The sequence below is a fragment of the Myotis yumanensis genome, unplaced genomic scaffold, assembly GCF_028538775.1.
Source record: "Myotis yumanensis isolate MYYU_CA2020_CCGP unplaced genomic scaffold, mMyoYum1.0.hap1 SCAF_4, whole genome shotgun sequence".
In the NCBI taxonomy this organism is placed as follows: Eukaryota; Metazoa; Chordata; class Mammalia; order Chiroptera; family Vespertilionidae; genus Myotis; species Myotis yumanensis.
The window spans coordinates 109,848,977-109,865,102 of NW_027223755.1; positions in this window are offsets into that span (position 1 = coordinate 109,848,977).

Below are 16,126 nucleotides of genomic sequence, written 5' to 3' on the forward strand. Positions count from 1 at the left end.
TGGGTATATCCCCAGTAGGAGGTGTGCAGGAGGCAGCTGATCGGTGTTTCTCTCTCATCGATGTTTCTAACTCTCTATCCCTCTTCCTTCCTTTCTGTAAAAAACCAATAAAATATATATTTTTAAAAAATGGACTGGGTGATGGTTGCACGTTTCTGTCTATACACTAAATCTATTGATTTATGCACTTTAAAGGGTGAATTATACTCTGTGAATTATGTCTCAATAAAGTTTTTTTTTAAAGACAAGAATAGCCAGGAAAGCTCTGGAGGTTGAACTAGCTCTAACGGATTTTTAAATACATTATAAAGGTCCAATAAGAAATGTGGAAATAGTGCAGGAATATACACTGAGTGGCCAGATTATTATGACCACCTGACGTTTTTAGGCAAATTAGCAGTACACTGCATCGTATGGCATATGGAAGCCGAAGGCCTGTTCGAACACCTTTGCTGTCTGCAGTTACCAAGATAAAAAGTCTCCAATTCGCACAGGAACACAAGGATTGGACAGTCAAGCATTGGAAAAAAGTCATGTGGTCCGATGAATCACGTTTCCAGTTGCATCATGCAGATGGCAGAGTGAGAATTTGGCGGAAACAGCATGAAAGCATGCACCCCACATGCATGAGTACAACCCTTCAAGCTGGTGGGGGCAGTGTTATGGTTTGGGGCATGTTTTCCTGGCATGATTTGGACCCTTTAATTTGTGTGGAACAACGTCTGAATAGCACAACATACCTAAGTATTATTGCTGATCAAGTTCATCCTATCATGTTGATGGTGTATCCCAATGGAGATGGCTTCTTCCAACAAGACAATGCGCCATGCCACGGTGCTCGTATTGTGCAGGAGTGGATTCAAGAACATGAGGGAGACTTTACCTTGCTTAGGGGGCCCCCACAATCACCAGATCTCAATCCAATGGAGCATTTGTGGGACGAAGTTAAAAGAGCCATCAGGCAGCTGGTTCCACGACCATCAAATCTCACAGAACTGGACGGTGCTATTCATCAGGCATGGTGTCAGATTCCTGGCATCACCTTTCAACATCTCGTGGAGTCAATGCCAAGAAGAATCGCCACAATATTGAAGGCAAAAGGTGGCCCAATGAAGTACTGACGGGGTGGTCATAATAACCTGGCCACTCAGTGTATATAGACAGATAAGAAACACAAGAAAGTCAGAAATACTAGTAGACCCAATACATATGAGAATTTGGCATGTGATAAAAGTCACATTTCAAATCAGTAGGAAAATGTGGATTACTCAATAAAAAAACACTTGGGACATCTGCCTTTTAGGGGGAAATAAAGCTGCACCCCACCTTCTTATATCAAAATTAATTCCAGATAGAATACAGGTTTAAATGCTAAACAAAACCATCCAGTAGTAGAATAACTCTTAGATTTTGTTCTCATCTTGAACTGAAGAAGGCCTCGCAGGGTCTTGCAGAGTCTTTTGGGCTGCAGGTTTTATTTTATTTATTTTATTTTATTTTATTTTATGTAGGGTTTTAAGCTGGAAAATGAGATAAAGCTTCTGTTTTGACAGCATCACAAGAATCATTCTGGCCTCTGTGTGTAGATTTAACTGGGCAAGGTGGCAGCCGAGGGGCCGCAACAGCTCAGGCGAGAGGTGAGGGTGGTCAGGGTGTGGCAGTGAAGGTGGTGAGAAAGGGTCAAATTTGGGTCCCATTTTGAAAGGAGAGTCCACAAGATTTGCTGATATATTGGATGGAAGAAGTGAGAAGAAGAGAGAGGCATCAAAGATAACTCCAAGGTTTTAGTACTAAGTAACTGGAAGGTGCCATTAGCTGAGATAGTGAAACAAGAAAGGAGGACCTTTCAAAGGGAGAAAAATGTAAAGGCCTTGTACTGCTCATTATACATCCTAATACAAATATCACATAGTCAAGGGGACCAGTATGGACTGATGAACAGGTGTAGATACAGAAGCAGAGCAACATTGAACAGAATGTTAAACTACAATGGGGAGCCTGGGGAGGGTTGGGGGGGGGATTAAGAGACCAACTGAAGGACCTATATGCATGCATATAAGATTAACCAATGGACACAAGACACGGGACGGGGGGGGGCGGGGGGTAGGGGCCGAGGGAATGTCATGGGGGGGAAAAAGGAGACATATGTAACACTCTTTGTAATACTTTAAGAAATAAAAATTATTATAAAAAAAAAAAAAAAAAAAAAAAAAAAAATATCACATAGTCAATCAGATGTGGGAGTGCGGATTTCAGGAGAGAAGTTGGGACAAGGGTTGTATGTTTTCTATGTTGTATTTTTACTTCCATGCATCTCAAAGTATTTTCTAATTTTCTCTGTGATTTCTTGGACCCATTGCTTGTTTGAGAGATGTGTATTTAATTTCCTCATGTTTGTTAATTTTTAAGTTTTCCTTCTCTTATTGATTTCTAGTTTCATTCCATTATAACAAGAAAGAATGCTTTGTAAGATTTCAGTACTTTCAAACGCATTGACACTTGTTTTGTGGAAAAGCATTGGACTTATCCTGGAGACTGTTCATGGGCATTGAGAAGAATGTATTTTCTGCCATTCGTTGGGTAGAGTCTTCTATATATGTCTATTCAGTCTAGTTGTTTATAATGTTGTTTCAAGTCTTCTATTTCCTTATTGATCTTCTGTCCAGATGTTCTATCAAATAGTAAGAGTATTGAATTATCAAACTATTATTGTAGAACTGTCTATTTGTCCCTTCAATTCTGTTAATGTTTGCTTTATATAGTTTGGGGGCTCTATTGTTTGTTGTGTATATGTGTATAATTGTTATATCTCCTTGGGGAATTAACAGGACTATACATTTGGGAGTTATCAGTGTGTAGATGGTATTAAAACTATGAAATTTGATCAGATCATCTATGATGTGAATGAAGGGAGAAGAGAAGGCCCAGGACTAAGCACTGGGAACCCTCCAACATTTAGAATTTGTGAAGAGGAGAAAGAATTGACAAAGGAGGTTAGAAGGAGTGGCCAGTGAAGGAGAAGGAAAACCCAGAGTGTGGCTGTCCAGCTAAGTGAAGAAAGGAAGTCTGGTAGTAAGAATCAATATACTCAGCCCGGCCGGCGTGGCTCCATGATTGAGCATCGACCAATGAACCAGGAGGTCACGGTTCGATTCACTGTCAGGGCACATGCCCGGGGTGCAGGCTCAATCCCCAGTGCAGAGGGCAGCCGATCAAATGATTCTCTCTCATCACTGATGTTTCTATCTCCCTCCCCCTTCCTCTCTATATAATCAATAAAAATATAATTTAAAAAAAAAGAATCAATATATTTATGCATGGAAGTTCACAGCTCAAACGCCAAGCTGGAGTGACAGGGCCGTGGTGCAGATGAGCTCTAGCAAGGGTTGGCACCCTTCTGCGAAGGCCTGACTATTTGAAGCTGGGTACATCCCACAGTCTCTGTCGCAGCTACACAATTTGCTGTTGTGCAAAAAGCAGCCACAGGCAATTCTTCACAAATGGACCTTGTTGTGCTCCAGCAAAACTTTACTGATAGACACTAAATTTTGAAATTTATACCATTTCCATGTGTCACAAAATATTGTGGGTTTTTCAACTATCTAAAAATGTAAACACACTGCCCTAGCTGGTTTGGCTCAGCAGATAGAGCGTCGGCCTGCGGACTCAAGGGTCCCAGGTTCGATTCCGGTCAAGGGCATGTACCTGGATTGCGGGCACATCCCCAGTAGGGGGCGTGCAAGAGGCAGCTGAATCCATGTTTCTCTCTCATCGATGTTTCTAACTTGCTATCCCTCTCCCTTCCTCGCTGTAAAAAAAATCAATAAAATATATTTTAAAAAATAAATAAATAAATAAATAAAATAAAAATGTAAACACTATTCTTAGCTTGTGGGCCAGATAAAAACAGGCAGGGGGTTGGTCTGGCCCACAGGCCATTGTTTGCAAATCTGCTCTAGATGATGACTTCTGTTCTCTATAGATCTGTGTTCAGTAAGACTAATATACTTTCTCTTTCGAGTTCCCCAGGGAAACGAGAATTTGCATGAAGCCTGGCTTAAACGGAACCCAGTGGACTTGTCATCTTGAGTGCCTCAGACACTAGTGGATGGCCATGGAAACACCTGGCTTTAGCCCAACAGTACCAAGCCATCATTTTGATAGACCCTTGGGACAATTTCTCCCGCCTGGGGAAAGAATCTCAGAACTAAAGCCAAACTAGTTTAGAGGGAAGGGGGCGAGAAGGCTAGAGAATCGGTTTTGGGAAAGGGCATGAGGTAGGACAGTTCTGGAGAGCATGACAGCAGGAATGACCTGGCTGACCTTGCAATTCCTAGGCATATAGAAGGTAGATCTGATGACTAGATAACTAAAAAGAAGCTATAAAAAAAAGAAAAGAACACTTCCTACAAACTGATAAAGAGAGATCTCCAAGATGATTTAAATGAAAAGAGTAAATTGGAGAACAGTGTGAATAAATATGCTATCTTTTCTGTAAAAGGTTGGGAAAATCATCCTATATAATAAAAGCCTAATATGAAAATTGTCCCCTTGGGCGGTCATTCGACCACTTGCTAGATGTGCACTGACCACCAGGGGGCGGCACAGAACATGACCAGCATCAGCGACATAGTGCTGGCAGCGGCAGCAGTGGAGGTGCTGCCGGCCCTGATGAGCCCGATGAGAGCGGGACCATGGCGGGATGGTGGAGCAGGTGAGCAGGCTGCACCAGGCCAAGGCGGGGCTGCGGGGCTGCGAGGCTGGGGGTGTGAGCTGGAGCCTGATCCCCACAGGCCACCCTGAGGGACCCCACCTATACACAAATTCATGCACCAGGCCTCTAGTATATATATTTGCATTAGAAAATCTGGAAGATACGTAAGAAACTGGTCAAAGAGGTTACCTGGAAGGTGGGAGGGAGGGCATGGCCCAGAATGGGCAATAGCACTGGAGGGGACTTTCAGATAGTTGAAGGCTGTCTCAGATAAACACAGTGTCTGCCACACACTGTGGCAGACAAGAAGCCAGGCCGCCTCCACACACTGAAGCTCCTTGGTTTTACATCTTGGTTGATTTTGATAACTGACCAGCCGGACTACTTGTTTTTTCTCTTGCCTGCTTTAAATGCTCTCTTATGTCTCACACGCACCAGTAAAGAGTGAGCCGGTGAAACCCTAGGCTTCCACCCCCGACCCCAATAAAAACAGAACCCAGGCCTGAGCATGCTCCCTCTACCTGGGACCTCATGGGAACATGTATGCTCCAGGACCTGTAAGCAATAAAGTCTTTCTGCTGGAGTTTCCTAAGGGTTATTGCTGAAGGGCGTTTTGCAATTGTGATAAGAAGCACAAGGGTCAATCCAGTTGCAACAGTTGGTTTGGAAAGGGAAGATATTGTGGGAAACAGGCATTCCCACCCGAGGGCATTCCTACCAGTAGACTGAGACCCGCCCAAACAGTAATGCATCAGCCCTAGGGCAGCTACGATGACACCAGGCGATAGAAAATTTTCAGCCCCATTATAATCTTATGAGACCACCATCATAAATGATCATCACCGACCAACACATCATTATGCAGTGCATGACTATGTTCCATCTGTAATGCTCTAACCCATAATTATCTTGAAACTCTAAACAATGATGCTGAGTGAAAGCCAGACCCCCTCAAAAAAGAGTGTAAACTGTATGATGCCATTTATATAAAACTCCACAAAATATAAACCAATCCGTAGTGACAGAAAGCCGCTCCATGGCTGCTGGCGGACAGAGGAGCAGGGATGGTGGGAAGGAGAAATTATAAAGGCACACTGGGAAACTTTTGGGCATGATGGTTATGTTCACAATCTTGATTGTGTGGTGGTCTCATGGGTATATACATATATCAAAACATTAAGTTGTGCCCGGCCAGTGTGGCTCAGTGGTTGAGTGTCAATCTATGAACCAGGAGATCTTCTTTTGATTCCCGGTCAAGGGCACATGCCCGGGTTGTGGGCTGGATTCCCAGTGTGGGGCGTGCAGGAGGCAGCCGATCAATGATTCTTTCTCATCATTGATGTTTCTATCTCTCTCTCCCATTCCCTTCCTCTCTAAAATAAATAAAAATGTATATATTTTTAAAGCATCAAATTGTGCACTTTTAATATGTGCATTTTGTCAATTATACCTCAATAGTTTTTAATTTCACCATTTTTCTCTATTTCTCTATTTTTTATTTCAATTTTGTTATATTTTCTAATATGTACATCTATAATATTAGGACATAGATTATGTATATAAGTTATCAATGCAACTTTCTCATTGAAAGAGGTGTGTAATCACAAATGCATGGAACTACCTGGTTGAAGCCTGTGGCAAAGCCAGCTAATGGCAAAGCCCACACGCTTAATTGCTGCACTCTACTGCCCCCTGCTGTCAGCAGGTTTTGTGGCCACCCCTTGACCTCCTAGACTTGCTTAGGATTTTAATGAGGAAAGATGAATTCAGAGGCAAAGATTTTTTTAACAAAGATCAGCTAGAACCAAATTATTCTACATAAAACAGACACATTCATACACACATATATAACCATGCATACACATACACACTCACACATATGCCCACACATACACATTTATGCACACACATAACCATGCATACATAACATATACACAATACACACGCACCTTATAGATATACACACAAATACACACCCCCACACACGCACACATATACACACACATACACATACACACACTCACTGCAGCTGGAAATCTGCCTGCTACACAAATAGATACTACGCGACAGCATAGTTGCTCAGTAAGCCTGAAGCTGACGCCACAAGGATTGTGTTTGGGGAATGAGGTTTCTATTACAATATATTTTATTACAAAAATTAAACAAGCCCTAACCGGTTTGGCTCAGCGGATAGAGAGTCGGCCTGCGGACTGAAGGGTCCCAGGTTCCATTCCCGTCAAGGGCATGTACCTGGGTTGCAGGCACATCCCCAGTAGGGGGCGTGCAAGAGGCAGCTGAATCGATGTTTCTCTCTCATCGGTGTTTCTAACTCTGTATCCCTCTCCCTTCCTCTCTGTAAAAAATCAATAAAATATATTTTAAAAAAAATTAAACAAAACTACCTGGGGTGGGGGGTGTAAGGGCTGGGAGGGGGGAGGAGGGCAATGGGAGATACCTGTAATACTATCAACAACAAAAATATATTTTAAAAAATTAAACAAAACTGTTTGTAGGAACTCATCCCACTTTGACCATATGTCCATGGGCCTGCTTCTCTATTTGTTTTTAACTTTTTATTGAAGTATACCCAGTGGTGTGTGGGTATATTTTTTAAAAAATATTTTTGTATTCATTTCAGAGAGGGAGGGAGAGGGAGAGACAGAAACATCAATGATGAGAAAGAATCATTGGTTGGCTGCCTCCTTCATGCACCCCACTGGGGATTGAGCCCACAACCAAGGAATGTGCCCTGACTGGGAACCAAACCGTGACCTCCTGATTCCTAGGTCAATGCTCAACCATTGAGCCACATGGGCTGCACGTGTGGGTACATTTTTAACAACCTGCTCTCTAAACGCAGATCTGACATGCTTGGGTGGTTGGTATTTTTTTGTTTACATTAACAACAAGGAAGAGGACGCAAAACCGTGTTTCAGAACTTCACTCATTCTTCAGTGATGCGAACAACTTCTGGGCTGAATCAGATGAGAGGTTTTGAATACTGGAAGACTGTTTCCTTGGTTTGTTCTGCCATTCACAGATACAACACACTTTTAAGTTTAATCTGCATTATTAATATTTTCTTCATCGCTTTAAATCTAGGCAATCAACAAAATAATAACTGCAGCCCCAATCTACAGTGTCTGCTGATTTCCGTGGTGTAAATAAATATTCCCACCATGGCTGCCGTCAGCGGCTAATGTGCTGCCACTGAGCATGGGATTGGGGCGTGGTGCACAGTAGCACCCCTCTATCGTATTCCACGTACAGATACCCAGATGTACAAACCTCAAGGGCAGAGAGAACAGAAAAATAATCAGGAGTATTTATTGTTTTGTTTTAAATGTAACACAGTTAATTGTAAATTTGTGTAATTTAATTTTTAATGGCGGCCTTAGTGAACTGACAGTTCACAAAATTCCGGAAAATGTAATGATGGCCGCTGGCGAAGTGACCCCAGTGCACCAATGAAATATGGGCAAAGCGTGCCATGCAGCCAGCACCAGGTCAAGAGAGACGCGAGCCTCCTGGTGCCTCCGGCCACCAGCCCTCCTTCCCGGCGCCTCCGTGATAACCAATCCCTGATTCAAAGCCGTGGCTGAGTGTGCCTGCTCTGTGGGGCACCCACGGGGACCCTCCGCCTGCCTCCCAGGTGTTACCACTGGAGGCAGACCCACGGGACACTCCCCCCACCTCCTCCCACCGAGCCTGTGGGTTACTGGCGCCCAGCGTGGGGGAGCGGGAGGTGCAGGGACCCAGTTTGGCAGAGGACCCCAGCTGGGGCTTTGGCCTCAGACCGTGGCCTGCTGTGCGGGGGGCAGGGGGGGGGACCTGGCTGTCTCCTTGCGGTGCAGACCGCTTCTGCCCAGGTCCTGCCCTCACGGCCGCAGCGGCTCCGCTCCCTGGACGATGTGCGCCATGGACCAGCACATCGCGGCAGGAACGGAGGTTAAGCTCACAGACTCCTGGGCCAAGCAGAGTAGGTTTGAATCTCTGCCACTTCACTGACTTTATTTGTAAAAACTTGTAAACTCTGTTAACTTGGGTGAATTAGCCTCTATGAAACTTACTTTGGTCATCTGTAGAACGGTAGCAAGTCAGCGCATCAAGGAAGGCAATGTATGTGCCGCAAGGAGAGGGCCTTACATTTTTTCAGCAGCACTGATACTCAGAGGATGAAACTGGGAAGGCTTTCTGGCGGGCTGAATGCGCAGACCCGCGGGGTGTGGGACACGGGGTTGCAGTTGCTGTGCATGGCATACCACGCTACTGCACTTGGCTAAGGATGCTCACCGCACGTGCACACAGCGCCTTTTCCATAAATGGGATAGAGCCATGATGTGTGTGTGTGTGTGTTGTTGTTTTTGCTGGTTTTACTGCTTCATTAGTATACCATATCCCCTCCAGTCCACCACAAAACATTTGCTAACAAATCGACATATTGATTCTGTGTTTTTATCCATGCTCATACATAATGATCTGCATCTACATGGCTTTACAGAAATGGTTCCTATCATAACGGTCGCCCGTACATAATTGAAGCAGGAGATTTCCGACAGGCACTACTTTGAATCTTCATGGTGACAAGTTCAGGCCCTTTTCCTTTGGAATAAAGTAACTTCATTGTCCAAAATAATAGATTCCTATAATGTCTGCATCTTGCAATTCTTACTCAATTATAAGTCCTGGAAGCATCTTTCCAAGCTAATGAATAGACCACTGTTTATAGTGGCTGCCTCAAGGGCAGAGCTCTGTAATGAGTCAGCAGTTTCTCAGTGGGAGGGTGCTTGCTCTGTTTCTAAGGACAATGCTGCCATAAGCACCCTTTTACTGTTCCCATTATAAGCATTTTTAGAAATATATATTTTTTATTGATTTTAGAGAGGAAGAAAGAGGGAGAGAGAGACAGAAATATCAATGATGAGAGAGAATCATCCTGCACACCCCCACACACTGGGGTTCGAGCCCGAAACCTGAGCATGTGCCCTTGACCAGAATCGAACCCGGGACCCTTCAGTCAGCAGGCCAAAGCTCTATCCACTAAGCCAAACCAGCTAGGGCCATTATAAGCATTTAAAAAAACATATCAGCCATAACCGGTTTGGCTCAGTGGATAGAGCATCGGCCTGCGGACTGAAGGGTCCCAGGTTCGATTCCGGTCAAGGGCATGTACCTGGGTTGCGGGCACATCCCCATTAGGAGATGTGCAGGAGGCAGCTGATCGATGTTTCTCTCTCATTGATGTTTCCAACTTTCTATTCCTCTCCCTTCCTCTCTGTAAAAAATAAATAAATAAAATATATTTAAATATATATATATATATATATATATATATATATATCATATATTTTAAGATATATTTTTATGTAAAAATATGTTTTATGGGAGAGGTCCCTAAAAGTGAGTTTTCCAGGTCAAATGGGTCTTGCATTTTTTATTTTAAAAATATATTTTATTGATTTTTTACAGAGAGGAAGGGAGAGAGATAGAGAGCTAGAAACATCGATGAGAGAGAAACATCGATCAGCTGCCTCCTGCACATCTCCTACTGGGGATGTGCCCGCAACCCAGGTACATGCCCTTGACCGGAATCGAACCTGGAACCCTTCAGTCCGCAGGCCGATGCTCTATCCACTGAGCCAAACCGGTTTCGGCACATTTTTTATTTTAAACAATTGTTTCCAGATTGCATTCTAAAAAGCCTGTGAAAATTTACATTTCCGCCAGCCCCACATGACAGTGTGCTCCTCACCAAGCCCTGGCGGCAGTAGGCGTGGCCTTCTTCAGTGTGCTTGAGGGTCTTTTCCTGTTTATTGTGGACATTCCTACGCATTTGCAAGCAGATAAAATAGCATGATGAGCCCTAACCGGTTTGGCTCAGTGGATAGAGCATCAGCCTGGGGACTCAAGGATCCCAGGTTCGATTCCGGTCAAGGGCATGTACCTGGGTTGCGGGCACATCCCCAGTAGGGGGTGTGCAGGAGGCAGCTGATCGATGTTTCTCTCTCATCGATGTTTCTAACTCTCTATCCCTCTCCCTTCCTCTCTGTAAAAAAATCAATAAAATATATATATTTTTTTTAAGTATGTTTTTTATTTCAGAGAGAGGAAAGGAGAGGGAGAGAGAGATAGAAACATCAATGATGAGAGAGAATCTTCAATCGACATGCCTGCAACCGGGGCATGTGCCCTGACCAGGAATCGAACCATGACCTCCTGGTTCATGGGTGGATGCTCAACCACAGAGCTACAATGACCAGGGCTCAATAAAATATATTTTTTTAAAAATAAAAAATATCTCTTCTTTAAAAAAAATAGTATGATGAGCCCCCAAATACTCACAAGTCAGCTTCAACAGTTATCAGCACCCTGCCATCACTGCAGCCTTCTTTTTAATGTTTTTTAAAAAAAATATATTTTATTGATTTTTTACAGAGAGGAAGGGAGAGAGATAGAGAGTTAGAAACATCGATCAGCTGCCTCCTGCACATCTCCTACGACAGATGTGCCCGCAACCCAGGTACATGCCCTTGACCGGAATCGAACCTGGGACCTTTCAGTCCACAGGTCGACGCTCTATCCACTGAGCCAAACCGGTTTCAGCTCCTTTTAATGTTTGCAAATTTATGAGCATAATGTGATATGTTACTTTTTAAATACTTGTTACTTTAAAAAATTTTTGTTTAACCATTTCTCTGACTGCTAGTGATTTTGAACGGTTAAAGTGGTTCTAATGTAAGTGCCTACTCATAGCCTTTGCATATTTTGGGGTTGTCTTTTTCTTTTATATATATATATGTTTTATTGATTTTTTTACAGAGAAGGAAGGAGAGGGATAGAGAGTCAGAAACATAGATGAGAGAGAAACATTGATCAGCTGCCTCCTGCACACCTACTACAGGGGATGTGCCTGCAACCAAGGTACATGCCCTTGACCAGAATCGAACCCGGGACCAATCAGTCCATAGGCCGACGCTCTATCCACTGAGCCAAACCAGCCAGAGCAAGGGGTTGTCTTTTTCTTGTCAATTTATACAAGCAGTGTGTATGTGTTAATCTTTATCTTCTGAGTTGCTCATATTTTTCTAATCACGGGTTTATTTATGGTATCTTTAGCCCTTCTGATGTTTTCTTATTTTCTATACTAGAGGCCCGGTGCATGGATTCGTGCAGAGTGGGGTCCCTCAGCCTGGCCTGCAATCGGGGCCAATCCGGGCCATAGGGGCCAGCCAGCCTGGGAGGGACCACAGAAGGGCTCCAGGGCATATCTGGCCCTTTCATCCAGTCCCCAGCAGCAAGCTAACCTACTGGTCAGAACATCTGCCACCTGGTGGTCAGTGTGCATTATAGCAACTGGTCCAGCAATTGACCGAATGGTAGAACAATCTGTCAGACACTTAGTATATTATGCTTTTACTGGAGCCCAGTGCACAAAATTTGTGCACCTGGGTGGGGGGGGAACCCTCACCCTGGATTGCGAGAGGGCACAGGCCAGGCTGAGGGACCCCACAGGTTCACAATCAGGGTGGAGAGGGACAAGGGAGGTTGGCCAACTGGGGAGGGACTGTGGGAAGGCTCCAGGGCGTGTCTGGCCCATCTCGCTCAGTCCGGATCGGCCAGACCCCAGCAGCAAGCTAACCTACCAGAGCGTCTGCCCCCTGGTGGTCAGTGCACATCATAGCAAGCAGTTGAGTGTCCTTAGCATATCATTAGCATATTATGCTTTGATTGGTTGAATGGCCAACCAGACACTTAGCATATTAGGCTTTTATTATATAGGATTGTATAGAATGTTACAAATATATATATATATATATATATATATATATATATATATATATACATATATATATATATATCTACACTAATAAAAGAGAAACATGGTAATTAGCGTACGACCGCTACCCTTTTCATTGGCTAATCAGTGAGTATATGCAAATTAACTGTCAGCCAGGCAGCTGGAAGCGAACATGAGGCTTGCTTGCTGCAGTGACTGCAGACTCCAACGTTCCCCGCCTCACTTGCCGGCCTCTGAGCTACAACTCTAAGCAACTATGTACTATGTTGCAAATAAGAAGATAAACAAAACCCCAGAAACCGGCTTTCATTCAGCCGGGCTTTAGCAACATTTTATCGATGTTTTCAGCGGGGCGAGACCTCAGAGCTAAAGCTGGCCCAGAATAAAAAAAAAAAAGAAAACAAGGAGTGGTTGGAAGCTTCAGTCACTCGCTTCCGGAAAACAGCCCTCAGCCCCTCACCCAGACTGGCCAGGCACCCCAGTGGGGATCCCCACCCTGATCCAGGACACTCTTCAGGGCAAACCAGCTGGCTCCCACCCATGCACCAGGCCTCTATCCTATATAGTAAAAGGGTAATATGCCTCCCAGGACTGGGATCAGCGGAGCAGCGAGGCTCCCGGCACCAGGATCAGCGTGACAGGGGGCAGAGCCCAAACCCCCTGATCGCCCTGCGGCTCTGTGTTTGACAGGGTGCAGCGCACCAACCCCCTGATCGGCCCTGCTCTGTGGGTGATAGAGGGTGGCGCCCCAACCCCCCTCCACGGGCCTTGCTCTGTGTGTGACAGGGTAGAGCCATAACCTCCCCATTGGCCCTGCCCTGAGTGTGACAGGGTGCAGCGCCCCAACCCCCTTATCCGCCCTGCTCTGTGTGTGACAGGGGGCGGTGCCCCAACTCCCCTATCGGCCCTATTCTGTGAGTGACAGCGGGGAGCTCCTCAACCCCCTGATGGGCCCTGCTCTGTGCGTGAGAGGGGGTGGCGCCGCAACCTCCCCATCGACCCTGCCTTGAGTGTGACAGGGGGCGGTGCCCCAACCCCCCAATCGGCCCTACCCTGAGCGTGAGTGAGGGTGGCAACGCAACCTCCCGATCCGCCCTGCTCTGTGCATGAAGGGGCGGTGCCCCAACTCCCCAATTGGCCCTGCTCTGAGCCTGACCAGGGGCTGCACCTAGGAATTGGGCCTGCCCTCTGCCACCCAGGAGCAGGCCTAAGCCAGCAGGTCGTTATCTCCCGAGGGGTCCCAGACTGTGAGAGGGCACAGGCTGGGCTGGGGGACCCCCTCCCCCTGAGTGCACAAATTTTTGTGCACCGGGCCTCTAGTATATATATATATGGCTTCTACATCTTTTGTGTTGAGTAAGAAAATACCCAAAAGCCCGGCCAGTGAGGCTCAGTTTGTTGAGCCTCATCCCATGCACCAAGAGGTTGCTGGTTCGATTCCTGGTCAGGGCACATGCCTGGGTTGTGGCGCAATCTCCATTAGTGGGGGTGCAGGAGGCAGTAGATTGATTTCTCTCTCATCAATATTTCTCTCTCTCTTCTCCCTTCCTCTCTCTAAAATAAATAAAAAACATATTTTTTTTAAAAAAGAAACTACCCACAAAACTAAAAGACAGCCCAGAGGATGTGGCTCAGTGGTTGAGCATTGACCTATGAAACAGGAGGTCAGGGGTCGATTCCCAGTCAGGGCACATGCTCAGGTTTCGGACTCAATGCGGGGGAGGGGGGGGGGGGCGATGCAGGAGGCAACCAAAAATGATTCTCTCTCATCATTGATGCTTCTATCTCTCTCTCCTCCCTTTCTCACTAAAATCAATAAAAATATATTTTTTAAAATAGTAACAAGTAAATAATGTAGGAGAGCATGTGAGTGTTGTCATGAGTTTGGAAGCAGCAACATGAACATGAAGAGGGGGTGCTGAGCAGAGGACAGGTGAAGGATCAGTGGGTGCCCCGGCCGGCGGGCTCCGGAATAGGAACAAAAAAGATGGTCGGTAACATCTTTCCGAAACAGGATTTAGTTGAGTTGGAGGCTGAGCGAGTAAACTGAGATCACCCATCATAGCAGACACATGCTGACTGCCTGGTCCCCTGTAGAGACCCCGGCCCCGCCCCCAACTGCGGAGCGTGGTTACTAAGGGCTCAGCCGGTGGACGCTGCCTTGCCCGGGCGATCATGCCCAGACCTGGGAGAGGCCAGCAGCCCCGGCTGGCGGACCCCGGAGCCCAAGGCTGCCTGGGACGCCCCGTGGGAGCAGGTAAAGGTGGCCTCCGGCCCAGCCCCATCCCCCGCTTCTCCTCTCTCCCACTTCCCTCCAAGTCCCCTGGCTCTGCTTCTAGGAAACCCAGCTTGAGACAATGCTGCTGGCCAGGTGGTCACGTGGGAGGTCTGGGCTGGACAAGGACCAGGAGGGGCTGGAAGGCTGGGCGAGAGACAGGGGCCGAAGTACTGTCGTTTAGGTCAGGGGCCGGGTCTAGGGAGGACGAAGGAGTGGCAGCTGCGTGGGTGGGAAGGCTACCCCGGCAAAGCCATTCGGAGCCGTGAGCAGGTCGGGTGGGGGGTTAGGTCACTAGAGAGGCACTGTCCCCAAAAGAGGCCGGCTGTCCTGGGGAGTCCACTGCCCGTCCTGAGACGCCACTGACGACGGCAGGGCTTCAGGCGGAGGGCAAGGCTCTGCGCCCCTGGCCGGGGTCCCGGCTGTGGGTGAGGTGCAGAGGGCCAAGGAGGATGGGGCGGGGGGCGAGAAGAAGGTGGCAGAGCCAGGCTTCTGGTCCTCAAATCCGCAAGGATTTTTTAAAAATATATTTTATTGATTTCTTTACAGAGAGGAAGGGAGAGAGATAGAGAGTTAGAAACATCGATGGGAGAGAAACATCGATCAGCTGCCTCCTGCACACCTCCTACTGGGGATGTGCCCGCAACAAAGGTACATGCCCTTGACCGGAATCGAACCCGGGACCCCTCAGCCCGCAGGCCGACGCTCTATCCACTGAGACAACAGGTTAGGGCTCGGCAAGGATTCTATACGAGATGAAGGAGACTGCGGCAGGCAAACTGAGAGCTGATTGGGCCCCTGGGACCGCCTGGACCCGCCGGCAGGTCTGCGGCCGCTAGGCGGCGCTGCGGGGCCGGCGTGCGAGGCCGTCTGTGCAGCACCCGCGGCAGAGGACCCGCCGTTCTGCGGAGGCAGCTCCGTGGCGCCCGGTCGCCGGCTGGCGGGACAGACACTGGTTGAATGAGGGCCTGCGTCCGTCCCAGCCGACCCGGCATCCCCTCTGCAGAGGCCACGCCCTCGAGAGCACAGCCCCGAGGGCCGCCCGCGACCCCGACCTCCAGCTCTGAGCCCGGCGTTGACTCGGTGGCCCCCCGGGGGTCGGATGAGCTGGTGCCGCGTGTGCAGCGCTCGGCCGTGCCCGCCAGGTGCTGCCTCTCCCGGGGAGCCCGCGCTGGCCCTCGGAGGGGCCGGGATGCCGGCGGGTGTGCGCGAAGGGCGGTGGAAGGGGCTGCGCCCAGCCTCCGCGCACCAGCTGGCCCGGCCCGGGGCGGAGTCTCCGGGCTGAACGGCGCGCTGTCGCCAGGAGGCGCCGAGGGGCCGGCGGCGCTGCTGCGCGGCT